Consider the following 21,166-nt stretch of genomic DNA (forward strand, 5'->3'; position numbering starts at 1 on the left):
GCCGTGACATTCCAGGGAGAACAAAGGGAGGGGTGAGGGGGCAAAGACGCCCTTCTAAAGTTTCACCCCGAAAAGCATCCCACTCCGCCCGCCAGGCGCCCTCAGGCTACAGCCTTCGCGAGAGCCCCCTCCCTTCGCCCCACCCCTCGGCAAGGGGGAGGGGCGCTGTGCGGCCGGCCCTCTCTGATTGGCTGTCGCGTCAAGGTTCCACGCTGCGATTGTGCCGTGGGCGGCAGTAGGCGCCTGCGGTGCGCAAAGTGGGGAACCGGCGTTGGGAGTTGCTGGAAGTCGGAGGCGGGGGAGCGGTCACTAGCAGTGAGCGCGGGCAGCGGCTGGGCGCAAAGGAGAGAGCAGTCCCTAGTCTAAGCCTTTCCGTCGTCCTCCGGCACCGCCAGTACCACGGACTCCACCCTGCCGCGGCCCCTCGGTGATGCGGTGCAGCTGCCACTCGACCAGGTGGGTTCGGGTACGGCGAGGCACCCAGGTGTCGGGTACGCGCCCTCACTGCCCTTTGCGGGCATGGTGCCGCCGGACCGGGGGTCCTGGGAGAGGGGTGGGGACTGGGGCCCGCCGCTGCTGGAAGGGAGGGGAAGACAAGCCTGTCCCGGTGACCTCTCGCTCCCGCCGGCCTCCTCCCTGCCTCCGCGGCGTGCGCCCCAGACCCCCATCCACCGCCCAGGCCCAGGGTGGTCGCGTCGGTGCCGGCGACAGCGCCGGGGAGGGTTTTCATGTAGACTTGAGGGTGTGCGTGCTGGTTCCTGCCCTCTGCCGCAGCGGGGCTGGGACTCAGCCGTTGGGTGCCTTCGGGTGCACCGGCTGGGATGTAGACGGAGTGGAAGGCTGTGCTCCGGAGAGGCCGGCGTGGTGGTGCCTGCCCGGCGGGTGGCTCTGAACGACCCCGGGAAAGGCTGAGGCGTGAGTCTAGGTGTGAACGTTGCATTAGAGATGGCGTCAATGGGTGCGAGGGGCACAGAGAAGCTTAAGGTGTTACTGCACTTTGGGGACAGTTTGCATTGTGGTGTGGTTTAAGGGAGACAGAGGCAACAGTTTCGGGGAAGGCCGAGGTTATGAAGAAAAGTGAGAGGGAGTTATCCCCAGGATTCTAGCTGAGAAAGTTGCAGCCTTGTATATAGAGGCAGCCACCCTTACCTCCTGGCCCAACCCTCAAAAAAGCACTTGGCAGTGTTCAGGGAAGGGTGGCATTTAAATGAGGCCAATTGAGTTTGATGGTTAAAGGGCGTAAGGAATACTGAGAAGTCAACAATAATGTTATGGGAAAAGCAGCGCCATTTTTATTCAGCAAAGAAAGCTTGGACGTATTTTGTTGGGAGAATTCAGTGTAAGATTTAAGGAAGTTGTTGATGCCAGGTGTGGGAGATAGGTGATTGCTCTGGCCCCAAGGCAAAGGTAGTTGACTTTGGAAATTTCGCTTACAATTGTTTGTAGCGTACTTAACCTAGAAGTAAGTGTTTGCACTTTACAGGGGATACTGGTTCACCGTTTTTAGCTGGACTGTGTGCATGTTGTTTAGTCTTAGGGGATTTCATTTATAATACAGGTTCTCTCTTATCCAGACTGCTTTTCCTAGCAGCAAGCTGGAAACCTGACATTAGGGTACAGGCTGCTTTGTGATTTATTCTTTTAAATAAACTTACGTGGAACGAGTGTCAAATACAAAATAATTAAATAGAAAAAAATAAATAATTTTGCCTTCTGTTGAAATCTCTTATTGCGGTCATGCCCACCTATCTTTAACAGCAGTTATAATGTGTATCCTGCGAACAAAGTATTGGTAGTGAAATTAATCGTGTATTTGAAGAAAATACTGTTCTGTTAATTAATAAATTGATCAGAATTTAGTGTTTTTTATCTTCTTAGCCCTGTGGAAGATCATGCTCTTTTCCACCCTGACATGCAGTATCAGCCTGATTTAAACAGGTTGCAGCCAGTGTATCAGCAAATGCAGCGTAGGTGTCTGTAAAAAAAAACACACACACACATTGCTGATGAGCAAGCGAGATAGCCATATACATTTACATTTCTTTTAGGGAGACTGGCATGTGTTCACATTCTCTCTGTCTCTTCACCCTTTCTTTCCTTTCTCCGGACCCGGTGTCTGCCATAGGCTTACCCCTCCCTCCCATGCAGAAATATTTTCTTTGTTATGCTAATAATACCTTTTTCATAGTAATGAACTCATTTAAACATCTCAGCAACCAGAGAAAGTTCTTTTCAGTACTGAAATAATCAGGAGAATCATGGGAAGGAGACAGGACTTAAAACTTTTTGACATGTCTTTCTTTGTTTAGCTGAAGGTCTTGGGTTTGTAGCTTGGGACTACTATAAATTTGTACAGCCACGTATAGCCCTAATTTGTGTAGTACAGTTATGTACTGCATAGTGCCCGTGAGTTCATCAGAGCTCATATATGATTTTGGTCCTATGGATTATAAGGGAGCTGAAAAATTCCCATTGCCTAGTGAAGCTGTAGTATTCATAATTTCTTAGTTACTCATGTTTTTATGGTGATGCTGGTGTAAACAAACTTCCTGTGCAGCCAGTCCCTGTAAAAGTGTTGCATATGCAATTATGTACAGTACGTAATACTTGATAATGTTAAATACATTATTGGTTTGTGTATTTTCTACCCATTTTGTCATTGTTTTAGTGCGTACTTCTGTTGATTAAAAAGAAAAGTTAACTATAGAACAGCCTGAGGCAGGTCTTTCAGGAAATATTCCAGAAGAAGGCACTGTCATAATAGCAGGTGAGAGCTACATGCGTGTTGTTGCCCCTGAAAACCTTTCAGTGTGACGAGATTGGAGGTGGGAGACAGTGATGTGCATGATCTGGATCCTGTGTAGGCCCAAGCTAGTGGGTGTTTGTGTCTTAGTTTTTAAGAAAAAGTTTTAAAATTAAAAATAGAACAAAGCTTATAGAATTAGGATATAAGGAAAGAATATGTTGTACAGATATACAATGTGTGTTTTAAGCTAAGTGCAATTATAGAAGAGTTTAAAAGTTTGTAAAATAAAGTTACAGTAAGCCAGAGTTAACTGAAGAAAGAAGAACTTTTCAGTGTAGCCTAAGTGTAAAGTCATTATAAAGTCAATAGTGGTGTAGAGCAATGTCTGAGACCTTAACATTCATTCACCCCCACTTATCCACAACAACTTTTAGTCCTGCAGTCTCCATTCATGGTGAGTGCCCTGTATAGGTATACCATTTTTTAAAAATCTTTTATGCTGTATTTTTACAGTAACTTTTCTATGTTTAGATACACACATACTATAGTATTCATTACAGTAATCTGCTATATAGGTCTGCGACCTAGGAGTAATAGCCTGTACCATCTAGGTGCATGTGTAGTAGGCTAGACTGTCTAGGTTTGTATAAGTCCACTGTGATGTCCACAGTGAATTGCCTAATGATGCATTTTTAAGAATGTATCCCCATTATTAAGCAACATGTGAGTATATTTACAGTTGTTTTCTATTTGAGCAAGTCTTGAGAATATTTGATTAATACCACATAAACCTTAACTTTTCATACTGATAGTTGTTTCTTTGAAGCACCTAAGAATTGACTTGCTTGTTGATGAAGTTCTTGAAATAACTAAAAACTCATATTATAAAATTGGATGAATAAAATCATTTAGCTATCATTTTTAAATTAAGCATTTTAAATTGAGCAGGTTGAGGACAAATTTGGAATTTGTTGTAATCAAATAGTGTGAGTCAGCAGGAAAAAGGCAAATCAGGAAATGAAAAGTGCAAAAATGCAACATAGAAGTATGTTGATTTGGTGTGTGCAAATTAACAGTGTTTTGAAAAATTAGAAAATTATAGAAGTAGTTGTTTAATGTCAGATGAAGAAAAGGACTTTAGTGTAACAAAAACAGTTAACTTTTTACTAAAGTAAGTATAGAATTTATGAGATAATAGAAATTATTGGTCCGCATGGAATGTAAGAACATGCCTTGAGGGGCCAGATAGCAGAAGGGAGGGAGTGTTTTGCAATAAAGCTGAGGCCAGGGAAGGAAAAGGAGCAAAAGATCTTGCCATTGACTCCTGTGTTGTTTAATCATTACTGAGAATTTCAGAGTGACCTTGAGGCAGCCATAGTATTTGTTCAGTTGGCCTTAAATCTTAGTAAAAGATCTATTATCAAGTGAGGAGACACCATGCTGTAAGATAGAAAGTATCTAGCATCTGAGGTTTGCCTTTGTAGGCCTTGCTTTCCAGATGATTTTATTTCTAGGGTAATGTTTAGAAGGTTATTTTGATTAAAGGAAAATATAGAGAGAAGGTTTTGAGGAAGGAATTGGACTAAGGGAGAGCTGTGCCATGAAAAGAGCCAGATGTGTGATTTAGAAGACATCACATATCATTGAGCATATTTGTGTTCTTTGTTAGTTTCTGATGTGCTGATGTTCAGTTCTTCTATAACTTGAAAAGTAAGGTGGGCTGGGTGAGGTGGCTCACGCCTGTAATCCCAGCACTTTGGGAGGCTGGGGGAGGTGAATCACCTGAGGTCAGGAGTTCAAGACCAGCCTGATCAAAATGTTGAAACCCTGTCTTTACTAGAAATACAGAAATTAGCTGGGCATTGTGATGCATGCCTGTAATCCCAGCTACTCAGGAGGCTGAGGCAGGAGAATCACCTGAACCCAGGAGGCGGAGGTTGCAGTGAGCGGATTGCATTCCAGCCTGGGCAACAGCAGTGAAACTCTGTCTCATGATGGGGAGGGTGGGGAAGTAAGGCAGAATGAATCAAGTATTTTGTAATGTTTTTGCTGTTTGTGAGCGGATTCTTTTTTTTAATAATTAAATATTTTTGACATTTTTGCATTTTTAATTTCATTTGTGTTTACACTAGTGTATTATGTACACTAACAGGGAACTGAATTTTTTTCATTTGATTTAGAAAGTAATACATGTTTATGGTATAAAATTTATAAAATAAAAATGTATAACTATGAAAGTTTAAAAATCACTCATTTTTCTTTACTCCAGGGAAAATTTCTGTTAATTTTTTTAGAATGTGTGTGTATATTGAAATAGAATTAGAGTCACACTGAATATAAAGTTTTTGTAACACAGCCACCATATCATGAGGAATCTCGGGGCACATAAAGATGCCTTGTGTTGGTGCTTGAACCTACAGGCCCAGCTAAAGTCTCAGGTGACAGCCAGCATTCACCATCTGACATGTGAGTGAGCCTTTAGATAATACCAGTTGCTGGCTACTGGCAAATAGAGAATTAATGAAGTGTCCATGCTGATCCATGTCCAAATTGCAGATTCCAGAGCAAATGAAATGTTAGTGTTTTCAGCCACCAAATTCAAGGGTACTTTTGGGGTCATTAGAGTATTCATTTGGCAATCATATATTTTAACACAGTTGTAATTGAAGTATAATATATAGAGAGAAATGCATAGATCTTAAGTGTGCAGTTTAATCGATTTTGACAAATGTGTACATGTATGTAACTCATACTGTGTAACCCTTGTAAAGGTGAACATGGTAACCAGAGTAAACAAGGTGATTAGATGATGAGTGAAAGAGATTGGGAGGCCTTTGGTTTAAGAAAAATATGATAGAAAGCCATCGAATTTTTAGAAATACACTTTGTGTTTTAGAAGAGTTTTAAATTTACAGAAAGTAGTGAAAATAGTAGAGTTTTCAAATAACTTACATCCAGTTTTCATATTGTTAAACTGTTACATTAGTGCGGTCATTTGTCACATTTAGTGAAGTAATATTGATACATTATTATTGACTAAATTCTATACATGATTGATGTCTTTAGTTTTTACTTAAGGTCTGTATCAGTTAGCTGCCATAATAAAATTCCATAGATTGAGTGGATTAAACAAGAGAAATTTGTTTTCACAAATCTGGAGGTCAAAAGTCTGAGATTGGGTGCCAGGATGGTTGGGTTCCAGTAAGGAGTCTCTTCCTCACTTGCACACAGCACAGTCCGCTTTCCTAGGTGTGTTCTCACCAGAAGAGAGAAAGAACAAGCTCTCTGTGCCTCTTTATAAGAGCACTAATCCCATCAGACCAGGGCCCTGCCCTCATGACTTCATCTAATGCTGATTACCTCCCAAACACCCTAGCTCCAGATACTATTACATTCGAGGTTAAAGCTTCAACATATGCGGATTCTGGGCAGGTCACATTCAGTTTATAACAGGGTTCTTTTTGTGTTCCTGGATCTTATGCAGGTTACCATACTACATTTAGTCTTTGTGTCTCCTTAGCTTCTTTTAGACTGTGGCAGTTTCTCAGACTTTCCTTTCTTTTTTGGTGACCTTGTCAGGTTTGAGGACTACTGGTCATGTATTTTGTAGACTGTCCCTCAAGTGGGATTTATTAAATGTGTTTATCATAATATGTCTGGGTTTATGGATGCCCAGGAGGAAGACTGAAAAGATGAAGTGTCCTTTTCATCACATCATACAAAGGAAAGGGTGTATACTTTCAATGTGACTGATCACTGTTGATGTTGATTTGGTCACCTGACTGAGATAGTGAAGGAGGATAATTTCCCTGAATGCTTTGCTGGTGGGAACTGGGGTGTGGGTGCTGGAAGTAGCACTCAGGCGCTGGCAGGGGCAGACTCCACTCACTAGAACACCCTGTGCTCAACCCATCGTGGGAAGGAACATGCAGGTAAGCGTGTGCAGGAGCTGGGGTGAGTGCTTTTGGGTGCTGGGAGGAGCAAAACTCTGTGCAGGCCCTGAGGCCCCAGAAGTGTTACAATCGGTGCTCTTTTAGCTTTGCTGCCCATGGACAGTTTAAGTGTTAACAGCTCAGTGGAAGGTAAGTGTGACAACCTTTGACACCAGCCTGGAAGAGAAATGGCTGTTGGAATATGAGAACGGGTGTGTATGAATGATACTCCTTTCAACTGTGTTAAGTTTCAGATGCTGGCTAGCCTTTGAAGTAGAAATGTGAAGAACATTGAAGATGTGAATCTGAAGTTCAGGGAATAGGGCAGGACTCAAGATTCTATTTGGAGGTTGCACAGTTTATCTTTAAAGAATTTTATTGTATTTTTCAGAGTAAGAATCTCATTTGATAGAATAAAGAGCTTATGGTACTTTGAGTAGAATGATGAGAAAAATTTTAATCAAAAGTTTTTTTTCCTGAAAGCGTTGTGAATAAAAATAAGAGTAAAATATAGGTGATTTTCAGTCAGCCTCAGTGACCTGTCTGTATCTGACCTGAGTCCCAGCTGATATAGCCAGTTGACAGTAGAAAATTTAGAATTTGATTTGTATATTTTAAAGCTATTGAGAAGAAGAATTAGACATTTTAATTTCTCCCCTACCCCATAAGGAACCATGTGGGTATATTTTTGAGCCTTACCTTTTTTTTCCTTCTTAGCAGGAAACCAGTAAGAAGTGGGAGGCCTCTGAGCAAACTGTATACTGTGTAGCCACCAGCTTCTGCTTTCTCAAGGCAGAACGCTGGCCCTCAGTGCCTCTTTGTGCTTCTCTTGGTTCAGACCACTGAGGACTGCCCCTGTCCTGTCTGACTCCTGTTGTGGTGAGCAATATAGAAAGGCTGAGGGATTGATATTATTTGTCTCCATATTTTAGAAAGATATTTGGTAGTTACATAAAGTACATCTAGTTTGACCAGTACCACTTATAACTTTAAATTGTTATACAGAAATTGATCCTTTATTAATTTAGAGAATATAATTTAAAATTAATAATACTGAGAGAATTCATGATTCTTTCCTTTTGCCTTCCCTGTCCTTTAGTTCTTTATTTATTTTCACAGCTTTTGTACTGGCTCATCTTCCCTTTCCTGGGGAGTTGATTTTAAAAATTAGATTTGCAGGAGCTTATCCTTTTAGAGGATGATGAAAACCACTTGTACTTGAACTTAAGGAATTTTTTTTTAAGTTCCCTGTGTACCCTTTTCAGATCACATCCCAGAGAGGAGAGACTTCTGCAATATTGTGTTAACCATTTTCTTTCTTTCTTCAAGTGTTATCCACAAATGTGTATATATATGTGGTAAAAAGCATGAAATTTGCCATCTTAACCATCTTTAAGTCGGTAGTTCAGTAGTGATGACTGTATTCACAACATTGAATACTAGATCTCCACATTTTCATCTTACAGAACTGAAACTGTATATTGATTAATCAACTCTCTATTTCCCCCAGGCCCAGCAGCTGGCCTTTTGTTTCTATGAATTTGACTATTCTAGTTACTTCATATAAGTGGAAACTTACAGCGTTTGTCATTTTGGGAGTGGCATATCTGAATTAGCACGTCTCCAGGGTTTATCCATGTTGTCACATATGATATATGTTATATGACTCATAAAAGCCAGAATTTCTTTGCATTTGAAAAGCTGAATAAATTTCCATTTATAAAGTTCTTAATCTTCATGTGGCTGAATTTATAACATTTATATTTGCAGTGTTTTTATACCTAGTTTAGGGAATTCTTCTGTATCCTGAGATCATAAAGATAGCCTCCTATATTTTTAAAAAATAGTTTTCTTTGTTTTAAAACAAGATTAAATTTTTAGAAAGATTATCAGTACAATTCAGATAACATTTTCTTTTCCCTGAACCATTTGCTAATAAGTTGCTGACTTGATGACCCATTGCTTCCAAATATTTTAGTGGCATTTCCTAAGGACATTCTTCTGTGTAATATCAAAATGACCATCAAAATTAGAAAATTAATACATTTCTATCATCACTTCTTCAACTTTATTCAAGCTTTACTGGTTATCTGATCAAATTCTGTTTAACAACAGGATCTAGTTGGAATTACAGGTTGCATTTGGTTCTAAACTCTCCTTAGTCTCCTTATGTCTAGACCACTCCCTTTATTGAATTGAGATGTATTCCTTTCTCTTCTATTTTCTGGGAGGGATTGCATAAAACCAGTGTTAATTCTTTCTAAAAAATTTGATAGAATTCTTTAGTAAAGCCATCTGGGCCAAGTATTTTTTTTTTTTTTTTTTTTTTTTGGATGGGGAGGTGAAGGATGGAGTTTTGCTCTTGTTGCCAAGGCTGGAGTGCAATGGCATGACCTTGGCTCATTGCACCCTCCACCTCATGGGTCCAAGGATTCTCCAGCTTTAGACTCCTGAGTAGCTGGGCTTACAGGCATCCACTACCACACCCAGCTAATAGTTTGTATTTTGAGTAGAGAAGGGTTTCACCATGTTTGCCAGAGTGGTCTTGAATTCCTGACCTCAGGTGATCCACCCGCCTCGGCCTCCCAAAGTGCTGAAATTACAGGTGTGAGCCACTGCACCTGACTGGCCTAGAGATGTTTATGGGATTTTAAATTACAAAGCCAGTTTTCTTAACAGTTACTGGGCTATTTAAATTCATATTGGATGAGTTGTTGTTTTTGTTTTTTTCTGGAACTGGTGCATTTTATCTAAGAAATTCCATTTTAGCTAATCAATGTGCAACTTTATTATTCTTTACCTTATATAGACATATTTTCAATGAAAAGATAATCATATTTATAAAAATAAATGCATATTTTATATTTGTATCATGTAATTTTATATCTGTATTATATACTTTGGATCAAGCTCTAGATGTAGCCAAGATCTTAGGGGCAGGCTATATTCAGCACTGACGGGAGACTCAGTTACCTGTAAAGTTTGTGTTTCTACCCACTTCAGAGTTTGCTCTGCATGAGTCTCTGACCATGCAAATAGCTATGCTGTGGCTATATTGTATTGACACCTCATTCTATTTCAGTTTTTTTTATGACTTATTCAAAATAATGTGATAAGGTGCAAATCAGCTTTGCTATGGTCCCTGACCTCAGGTTGCTTTGAGTCTCTGTAGGGGTTGCAGAGAAGTAATTAGAAAATCAGTAATCAGTGTGGTCAGTGTTGTGATGAGGGGGCAACAGGTCCTCATGAGAACACAGGGAAGAGGTATCTCTTTTATTCTCTGCATCTCTGGTAGCTAGTACAGTACTTTGCACATAGTAGGTTCTCATTAAGTCTTTGTTGAATGAATGAATAAACTCAGAACTGGGTGATCACAAGGTCACTTTTGGAGAGGACTTGTGTCTGAGCCAAGTTAATGATATCTATGGGCAGTAGATGAGTGCAGGGAATTCTCTCATGTGGATGCAATAATATGCAGTGTTGTAGAAGGACAGAAAGCTTAGCAATCTAAATAGTTGTCTAAAGCTTTCTATTTTCAAGTGGGGAGTGGTTTCCAAAAGTGATTGTAGACTAAAGGCTAAAGAAATAACTCTGACCAAAGTATGTATTGGGCAAGGTTAGCTAAGAACCAGAATTAATTTTTATGAATTAGTATTTTTGGTTCTGGCTGTTGTGTTTACCATTACTAGGTTTAGTGTCCAACATGTCTTAAAAATAATGCTCTCCAAATGAATAAGAAGTATTTTTTTGTGAAGCATGGTACAGTTTTCTCTGGCTCTTACCTACTAGTCTTATTCATACTATCTTTGCTTTAAAACAATACTTTTTTATGCTCTAAATATATCTGTGATAAATCATGAGTTTACCACTAATAATGGTGGGTCATATCGTTGTGTTCTCATATGCCAGGTACTGTATTGAGACACTGCCATGAGTTATTTCATTTAATGTGGACAGTGGCCTGTCTGTAAGAAAACCAAACCTAGGGCTCCCATTTTACAGAAGTGGCAACTAAGGTTTGGGGAAGTTAAATTGTGTGTTCCCAAGGTCACTTAGGTAAGCCTGGGACTCACATTTGACTCTAAGTCTGTCTGACTTCATTTAACCACTGAGCTATGTGTGCTCTTTCCAATGTTTCATGTGTCTTTTTATTAAACAAAAAATGCCCAGGATTTAGTTTTACTTGTGTATATATCCTTGGAAAGTATCAGTTAAGTAGAGAAAGAGTTTGTAGTGAAGTAACATATAAAGACTCTTCTAAAAGCAAATTACAGAAACCCACTTTAAACTAGCCAGCATGGCTGGATGCAGATGCTCCAACAATAATTACTGTGCTCTTCCTCTCTGTGTCTCCTCCTTTCTCACCTTTCTCTTTCCCCCTCCTTCTTTATTCCACTGCCCCACTCCCTCTCTCATTCTGTTTTTATTACAGTGTTAGCCTATTCTCTCATCACAGAAGGAGCTCCAGTTGAAACCAGCTCCACCCGTGATCCTAGGAAGAGAAAGCATCTTCTCTGGTACCTCTGGCAGAAATGCCCTGGGAAATATTCTTGGTCATGGGGACTGGGGGCTGTGAGAGGACTTTGTGAACTATATGAAATGTAGCTGTTGGGGTGACAACATATCCATACTTCATCTTGATAAGACATGTCATTTGATGGTTGAAAGCTGTAATTATTTAAAGATAATGCACAATATATTTTAATAGCATTATCAAGATATAGTTCACATACCATAGGACTCACCCATTTAAAGTGTACAGTTCAACAGTTTTAATATAGTCACAGTTGTACAGCTTTCACCACTGTCTAATCTGAAACATTTTCATCACAAAAAGAAATCTTGTACCCATTCACAGTCACTCCCTATTTTTCCAAAATTTCTCGGCCTTAAGCAACCACTCATCTACTTTCTGTCTCTGTAGATTTGCCTATTCTAGACATTTTATGTAAGTGCTCTCAGAAGAGTTGTGGTCTTTTGTGTCTGACTTCTTTCATTAGCATGTTTTCAAGGTTTATCTATCTTTGTATATCATCATGAATTTTTATTAATTGGCAAATATTCCATTATATGGATATACCACATTTTATTTGTCTGCCTGTTGGTGGACATTTGGGTTGTTTTCATGTTTTTTGGAAGTATGAATAATGCTGCTGTGAACTTTTGTGTAGATCTGTTTTTACTTCTTCTGTGTGTATACCTAGGAGTGGAATTACTGGTTCATATGATAACTATACCTAACATTTTGAGGAACTGTCTTCCAAAGTGATTCTATTATTTTACATTCTCACCAGCAGTGTGTGAGGGTTCCAGTTTCTTTACATTCTTGTCAACTGTTACTGTCTTTTTGATTATAGGCATCTTGGTGGGTGTGAAGTGGTATAATGCATATTTTATTAAAGACCATTTTGTTTGTTAAATAATGACCTGTTTACTTGTCACCTTACCTTGTATAGGAGCTTTCCCAGTGGGTTTTGAACCTGCTCCTCCTCAGTCCATCCAGCCAACCAGGTAGGCAGACCATGCTGCTCAAAGGATTAGAAGTATATGTTTACTTTTCTTTTTCTTTATAAATTTTATTATTTGCAAATCTAGACAGGGATTATTCTTATTTTTATATTAAGAAACAGGTTATAAATGCCAGAGGTAACTTGGTTGAAGATGGAACAGGGATTCATATTTAGGATGTATTAGGTGGTAGAAAGCTGCTTGCTTCAGATCTGCAGTCAGCCTACTTTGACATGATAGGTGGCATTCAGATGACACACATTCCCACTTGCGTTCACTGTGTGGTATGTAGTTCCCAGAAAACTAGTTGTATCTCTGCTGCTTTTTTCTTAGAAATGTGAGGGCAAGAGTAATGTCTTAGGAATAATCTTGACTATTCATGAATGATTATTGATGAACTTGACTATTTTAATTTTCATTAGTATAAATTACTTGCAGCACACCAAAAACTGAGCTGCTTTTTTATGATTCACAATGGTTGCTTCTAACTACTTTATTATGGCAACGTTCATTATCAGCCCTGTAGCGCTATTTAACAATCACCTTGGCATCAGTATAAAGTTTGATACTCTCATGCACTGACAGTCTTCCATTGGTGGCTTTCTCCCTAGCCCTAGAGCAGTCTGTATATCCAGACTCCATATTGAGTCTTGCCTCCTCAGCACAATGTAAGAGAATCTATGTTGATCACACCTTATGCAAAAATCTATGTTGATCTCTTGCCACCCATTTGCCACGTATCACTGTATAACTTGAAATTCAAGAACTTGTGATTTAGAATTGCTGTTCAGATCATGCTTAATATTTTCATGGCATCAAGCAATAGCAAGAAGAGATTATACATATTAGCAGTATGCTCTAAATGTGGAAGTAATATGGTGATCTCCATAAGATAAAACAAAAGCTTGCAGATATTTAACAGCACATATTATTTTAAGCTGATAATATGCCAGGAATAGGTGCTGGGGGATACAATGAACCGACTGGATAAATATCTCTGTCCTTATAAAATATACATCCCAGTGATTAATGATTTACAATGAGATCATTTTTAATGTGTAAAAACCAGGTAAAAAAATCTATTGTGATTTTTTTGGTAGCAGTGTCTGAAAGCTTTGAAATTCTAAAAAAGAAAATAAATGAATTAAAAATGTTTAAATTGGGCTGGGCGTGGTGGCTCACGCCTATAATCCCAGCACTTTTGGAGGCGGAGGCGGATGGATCAGGAGGTCAAGAGATTGAGACCATCCTGGTCAAGATAGGTGAAACCCCGTCTCTACTAAAAATACAAAAATTGGCTGGGCATGGTGGTGCGCGCCTGTAGTCCCAGCTACTCGGGAGGCTGAGGCAGGAGAATTGCTTGAACCCAGAAGACGGAGGTTTGCCTGAGCCGAGGTCATGCCATTGCACTCCAGTCTAAGTAACAGCAGCGAAACTCCATCTCAAAAAAAAAAAAAAAGTTTAAATTGGTGCATTTAAATAGTATATTATTTGTGACTATTTGCTAAGTATCCCAAAGGTAAGATATTAGAGATCCAGTTTAATCATTAAAAGTAAATACTTCTTATATTGACCTTATCCTTATCAAAAAGTGTGCTATTGTAGTGACAAGCTATGCAATCTCAAAATCAACAACATTCATGTAAATTGATAAGTTGATATTATATCAAATAGAAATCTCATGATAATGAGGCATGCCAGTCATTGAATTTTTCAGTTTTTTAGAAGCATAATTTGAAAACTTGTAAAATTAATTGGACAGTTGAAATTGAATATCAGACAGGTAATGTACTGATGTAAAATGGTTTATGGAACAAGATTTGGAATCTTCTAAAATTGACCTTTTTTTTTTTTTTTTTGAGACGGAGTTTCGCTGCTGTTACCCAGACTGGAGTGCAATGGCACGATCTTGGCTCACCACAACCTCTGCCTCCTGGGTTCAAGCAATTCTCCTGCCTCAGCCTCCTGAGTAGCTGGGACTACAGGCGCGCACCACCGTGCCCAGCTAATTTTATGTATTTTTAGTAGAGACGGGGTTTCACCTATGTTGGCCAGGATGGTCTTGATCTCTTGACCTCGTCATTCACCCGCCTCGGCCTCCCAATGTTCTGGGATTATAGGCATGAGCCACTGCCCTGCCTGAAGTTGACCTTTATTTTAAACGTCAGACTGGTAATGTGCTGATGTTGTAAAAATGTTCACACTCAGGTTTGAGCGTGGAACCCAATCGTCATACTTAGGAATTTAAAAAGGACTAAAATAGACATAAAAAAAATGCACATGGGTACTTTTTAACCAGGCACCCAGAAATGAATTCTTTCAACTGAAATAAGAAAAGATCACAGTTCTTATTTGGGCTAGTGCTTTTGATAGGCATAGCAGGAATGAATGAATGAATAAATGAATGAATGCATTTTATTAGCATATATAATAAATAAGTAAAGAACTTTACAAGATAATTTTAGATAGTGATAAGTACCATTACATCAGTAAAATGGGGTCTGTGATAAGTGAATTAAATATTCACTTGAATGTTTAATGCATTTCCAAACTTATTGAGGCCAAAGGGCTCCTGATTTCCCTCACCACCAGCTTCTCACCAGGGGATGCTTCTGTAGATTGTGAGGTCTGCGAAGATTTTGAAGATGTTATTTGAGTTGAGATATGAATGGTGAAGTATCTGTGTGCATTCCAGGCCTGGAGGTGGGAAAGCGTTGGCTTTGGGGTGGAAATGAGTTTGCTGTGTTTGAGACTGTCAGTATGAAATGTTGGAATGTATCCAGAGAAGAAATAGTGGTAGATGAGGCTAGAGAGGTGGAAAGGGCCTTGATATTTTAGGGCAGAATAAGAAGTTAGGATGCCACTTTAATGATGGCAGCAAATCTGTAGAGTGTTCTAGGTCTGGGGATTGATGGCCTCATGACTGTGGCTACTGTGTAGTGATGACTGGTAGAGGCAGAAGAGGAAATGAGGACCTTTCAGAGCTGTTGTCTGGGTAAGAAGCCACAGTAGCTGTGTAGATGGAGCCTGGGCCAGCTTTGGCAATTTACTTTGCAGACAGAGCTAAGAACTTAAGTGTGGATTCTATGTGGAAGGCAGGAGATGAGTAGTCAAGAGTTGATTTCTAGGTTTTAGTTGAGCAACTGAATGTGTGATGGTTCAATTACTAAGATGGGGAAAATTCGAGAAGTTGATGGTAAGGGGAATCAGAAGATACCTTTTGGCCACGATTGGTTTTAGATACTTATTAGATAGTCAAGTGAGGTGGTTTAGTCGGCAGTGGAATAAATGTCTGTAGTTCAGTGGGGAGGTTAAGATTAAAATGACAAAGGTAGGTGTCAGCAACATAGAGCTGACTTCAAAGCCATGAGAGTGGATGAATTCCCTGCAACGGGAGGGTCTAAGTTTACTTCCTTAAATTGAGAAAGTTGGACAGGAAGGTGTTTAAGGTCCCATCTCTTCCGAAAAGTTAACTGTTTATTGAATTTCAGAGAGTCTCTGTAAGAAACTTAAAGTGATGGAATTTTTTTTTGTAAAATGCTTTAGCTTCTTTTACATAATGAAAAGGATGAATGGGAAGAAATACATTTAAGTATTTGAAATCTGTATTTATTCTGAAATTGCTTGTCCACAAAGCATGATATGTAACTGTGATCAGATATCCTTTTGAAAGTGAAAATAATCTCCATTTTTTTTTTTTTTTGAGACAGAGTTTTGCTCTTGTTAACCAGGCTGGAGTGCAGTGGCACAATCTCGGCTCACAGCAACCTCCACCTCCTGGGTTCAGGCAATTCTGCCTCAGCCTCCCGAGTAGCTGGGATTAAAGTCATGTGCCACCGTGCCCAGCTAATTTTTTGTATATATTTTTTAGTAGAGATGGGGTTTCACCATGTTGACCAGGATGGTCTCGATCTCTTGACCTCGTGATCCACTCACCTCTGCCTCCCAAAGTGCTGGGATTACAGGCTTGAGCCACCGTGCCCGGCCGCCTCCTTCATTTTGTAAGGTTTCAGTTAAACCCGATTGGTGGTCAATGTATACTTATTTTCATAAAAACATTTTAAACAGCTTTATTGAGGAGTCAAGTGACACCCAAGCTGCACATATTAGAAGTGTAAAGTTAGATGTTTTCACATAGGTATTCAGCCGTAGAGCTTTCACCACTAGAGATAATAGACGTATTTATCATCCCAACAGTTTTCTTGTACCCTTTAGTGCTGCCTCCCTCCTGCCTTTGATCCACAGGAAACCACTGATAAGCTTTTTGTAACTGTAGATTCGTTTTCATTTTCTAACTTATATAAATAGAATCATACAGTAGGTATTTTTTTTTCTGGCTTTTTTCATTCAACATGATTATTTTGAGATTCATTTATGGTGTTTTGTGTCAGTAGTTCTTTTCCTTCTATTTGCTAAGTAATATTCTATTGTATGGATATACCAGATGCATTTTTGCAATCATAATAAATTTAGACTACCTTCTTTTTTCCCTTCAGGTCTCCTGATTTGCTGGTATTATTTGTAACCCTGAAAATTTGAGACAAGTGTCAGTTAATTTAGAAAGTTTATTTTGCCAAGTTTGAGGATGCACGCTTCTTAGACAGCGTCTGGAAGTCCTGATGATATGTGCCCAGGGTGGTCGGGACACAGCTTAGTTTTATACATTTTAGGGAGATGTGAGACATCAGCCAACATATGTAAGAAGTACAGTGGTCGTGTCCAGAAAGGCAGGACAACTTGAAGCAAAGACAGGAAGGAGACTTGAAACTGGAAGGAGCTTCTGGGTCACAGATAGGTGAGAGAGAGGAGTGCTTGCATTCTTTGAGTTTCTGATTAGCCTTTCCAAAGGAGGCAATCAGCAATGCATCTATCTCAGTGACAGGCAGGTTGTCCCTAAGCAGTTCCCAGCTTGGCTTTTCCCTTTAGCTTAGTGATTTGGGGCCCCAAGAATTATTTTCCTTTCACACACCAAAGAGACTAAAAATGTGAGTACATATACACACAGAGACACACTCCAAACTCTCTTGATAGAAGGGCTTTCTTGTTCTTGTATTCATCCCCTTCATCCTGTTCAGGGATGAGCTTCCTGGCTTTCATTTACCAGAGCAAGATTGACAGTGCTGTGGATAGGAAGCAGGCCCACTGTTTCCATGTGTTTGTGTTCTGTGTGATTTTTTGGGGATGTGTGTATGTTGTTGAGCTTCTTTTTTCTTTTTAATCTAGATTGTGTTTATGTCAGGAGGTTGCCTGAAATAAAACGAAGCTTCATAGTTTAGCCTTTAGTTGTATTTCATAGTTTAGCAGTTATAGATTCAGTTAATCTAGTACCTCTGATTTCACAAAGGAGTATAATAAACCTTTACTCAGTTCATAGGAATTTTGTGTAGTTGGTTAAGACGGAGATCAAAATGAGACAAACACTTATTCACGTGGCAAGTAGATGCTTACCTTTAATCTTTGTGGTGTCTTGATTAAATCACTTGCTTTCTGCTTCTGTTTCTGTGCATTTGGAAAAGTTCACTGCTTTCTGGTTTCTGTGGATGATCTGAGAACACACTTGGGGATCCATGAGTTAATCACCGTCTGGCTGTTTTTAACATCATGATCTTACATGCAGTTTAAGGATATCTGGGCTCTCTGTGCTGTTATCTGGGGTTTTCTGAGGAGGAAAAGAAGCAGATATGGTAGGATGATGAGACAGGTTAGCATGCAAGTGCAGTAAAGAATTCCATTTTGGATGTTTTTAATTAGTTTTCTGCAGGATGTTCTGTTTTCTAGGAATTTGTAGATTTTTACATTGCTTTATAAAAAGCTCTTTTCTCAGTTGGTAGCTTTGAATTCTTCAGTATTTATGGGAAGTCGTATTCTTGAATTAGATGTTCTGCCTTACCTTACCAAAGATGACTCTACCAGTAGTGAAGCCAACAAGGAAAAAGATCTGCTGCTCTAGGTGTCTAAGAGATCACTTCATCTTGGCACTTATGGGACTGCCTCATTCTCTGTGATGGCATCTACTGAATGTAACATGCTTTAGTTGTCCCCGCCACTTTTCCTGTTATATCTATGCTGAAGTACATAATACTTACATGTAAATACATCATCTCCCACATTTCCAAATTGTTCTCCATTAACATTTTATCGGTATATACTTCCACCAACAAGGTTTTAGTGTATCTGTTTCCTTATAGACTCAACAGTACAGAGTGCTACTAGAGTTTATCTGATTGGTGAAAATGTTATTTTCTTCTTATTTTTAACTTTTATATCTCATTACTGAATTTGGGCATCTTTTCATGTGAATGAGTCATTTGTAATTCTTTTTCTGAGGGCTCACTGTTTGTATGTGCTACCTATTTCTCTATTATATGGTTACTGTTTCATTGTTGATATGTAGGAGCTTTAGATATATTAAGCAAATTAGCTCTTGGTGATACGACTTATACTGTTGCTTTTAAGTTTGTTGTTTGTCCTTTGATGTTGCTTACCGTGTTTTGCCATGAGGTGATTTTTCATATTGATGTAATGGAATTACATCTAATTTTAAAAATTGCTTTTAAATTTTGTGTTACACTCAAAACATTTCAGATATTACATTTATCATATTTTGAATACCCGCCTCAGCCTCTCAAAGTGCTATTATTATAGATCCAACAGTGGCTGGAGCCATTGCACCCAGCTACTCAAGGCAAATATTGAGCTAATGTACTTGGCCATCCAAGATTCCACCCTGGGTAGGAGAGCTCTGAGCACTGGCATCGGAGGGAGCACAACTTCTCGGCTGAACTCTGGGATATACACATTTTCTGATGGGCAGAGCATTCCAAGGCTTCTCATTCACATCTTTTACAACTCCAAGTCTTGGGATGCCTCAAACCCATACTCTACATGGGCCAACCTTCATTGAGCAGCTAGTGTGGGACAGACAGGCCAGGGTAGGCACACAAGAGGAAGGAGACCCAGACTTTGCCTCAAGGAGATCACTTTCAAGCAGGGACAGAATTACTCCAGAGTGTGTCAAATTAAGGGAGCAAAGGCTCTGATTTTCTTTCTTTATTTCTTCTCTCTCTCTCTCCCCCCCCTTCTTCTCTCTCATTCTCTCTCTTCCTCTCTTCTTTCTTTCTTTTTTTTTTCAAGATGGAGTTTCACTCTTGTCCAGACTGGTGTGCAATAGCCTCAGGTGAGCCACCCACCTAGGCCTCTTAAATGCTGGGATTGTATGTGTGAGCCACTGGATCTTGCCACCTCCAATTTTCACAGAAGGAGACACAGAGAAATTTGGCACCCAACAGAAATGAGTTCACATATCAGTTTCCCTAGTTCTCGGCTCAAGCTTTTCTGGTTCTCAGTGACTTCCTATGAAAGGGAATGAGAGGGGTCTGCGGTGACAAAATCATGGCAGGCAAGGTGACACTAACCTGCAATCTTAGCAACTCAGAAGGTTAAAGTGGGAGGATCGCTTGAGCGCCTACCTGGGAAACATAGGGAGACCCCAACTCAAAAAAAAGGCATGATGGCTCATTCCTGTAATCCTAGCACTTTGGGAGCCCAAGGCAGGTGGATCACTGGAGGTCAGGAGTTTGAGACCATCCTGGCCAACATGGTGAAACCCCATCCCTACTAAAAATACAAAAATTTACCAGGCATGGTGGTGCATACCTATAGTCCCAGCTACTTGGGAGGTTGAGGCAGAAGAATCGCTTAAACACAGGAGGCAGAGGTTGCAGTGAGCCAAGATCACACCACAGCACTCCAGCCTGGGAGGCTGCACCTCCAAAAATGAGAGAGTGAGACTCCATCTCCAAAAAAAAAAAAAGAGCAGAAGAGACATCAAACATTGGTGATGAATGGGGTAGCAATGCAACTGCTCAGCTAAAAAAAAAAAAAATATATATATATATGTATGTATGTATGTATGTACATGTATATATTTATATATATGCATATATTTATATATGTATATATTTGTATTTTTAGTAGAAACTAGGTTTCTTCATGTTGATTAGGCTGGTCTCAAACTCCTGACCTCAGGTGATTCACCCACTTAGGCCTCCCAAAGTACTGAGATTACAGGTGTGAGTCACCGCATATGGCGCTCTTTCTTTTTTTTTTTTTTTTGAGAGGGAGTTTCACTGTGTCTCCCAGGCTGGAGTGCAGTGGTAAAATCTCAGCTCGCTTCAACCTCCTTCTCCCAGGTTCAAGCATTTCTCCAGCTCAGCCTTTCGAGTAGCTGGAAGTACAGGAGTGTGCCCCCACACCAGGCTAGGTTTGTATTTTTGATAGAAATGGGGTTTTGCCATGTTGACCAGGCTGGTCTCAGACCCCTGACCTCAGGTAATCCACCGGCGTTGGCCTCCCAATGTGCTGGAATTAAACACAGAGCCCACCCCACCCCCATCCAAGTAAATGTCTTGATTGCACAGAATGTATGGTGATATTGGTGGACTTACGGACATCCTCTCCAGCATTGAGTGTTGTGTCTTGGGTGTGCTGTGCTTTTTGTTTGTTTTTTTTTTGAGACAGAATCTCACTCTGTTGCCAGGCTGGAGTGCAGTGGCATGATCTTTTCTCTCGGAAACCTCCACCTCCCAGGTTCAAGCGATTCTCCTGCCTCAACCTCCTGAGTAGCTGTGACTACAGGCACCTGCCAAAATGCCCAGCTAATTTTTTAAAAAAGTATTTTTAGTAGAGATGGGGTTTCACCATGTTGGCCAGGATAGTGTCAATGTTTTGACCTTGTGATCCAACTGCTTCAGCCTCCCCAAGTGCTGGGATTACAGGCATGAGCCACTGTGCCTGGCATGAGCTCTGTTTTTAATCTCTTTTCTTTTCAATGTGGGGCAGACTTGAAAGTGTGCCTTGTTTTCGTGGCCCTCATGCAGCTTGTTTTGAATTGTTTTATGTTCACAGTTTGGGATATTTGAGGCAATATTGCTGAGCTGTCCTGTCAACATGAATTTGAGCCTTTATCTGCCACTAACCT

At 40.0% G+C, this 21,166-nt stretch overlaps 1 protein-coding gene and 1 pseudogene across 14 annotated transcripts in view; one reads left to right on the forward strand and one right to left on the reverse strand.

The window, feature by feature from the left end:
- Positions 1-231: 231 nt before the first annotated feature.
- The window catches only part of LOC144579622 (apolipophorins-like), a 72,278-nt gene continuing 51,343 nt past the window's right edge, over positions 232-21,166 (forward strand). For 10 of the 14 annotated variants that reach the window (XR_013527758.1, XR_013527760.1, XR_013527759.1 and 7 more), the window contains exon 1: positions 232-456. The gene's annotated coding sequence lies outside the window, so the exon portion shown is untranslated. Of the gene's footprint in view, positions 457-825; positions 7,558-11,110; positions 12,190-21,166 lie in introns of those variants that run through there. The other 4 variants (XM_078352396.1, XM_078352397.1, XM_078352394.1 and 1 more) reach the window with 4 other exon arrangements.
- LOC118148231 (small nucleolar RNA U13) lies at positions 14,349-14,441 on the reverse strand (annotated as a pseudogene).

The sequence above is a fragment of the Callithrix jacchus genome, chromosome 15, assembly GCF_049354715.1.
Source record: "Callithrix jacchus isolate 240 chromosome 15, calJac240_pri, whole genome shotgun sequence".
Lineage (NCBI taxonomy): Eukaryota > Metazoa > Chordata > Mammalia > Primates > Cebidae > Callithrix > Callithrix jacchus.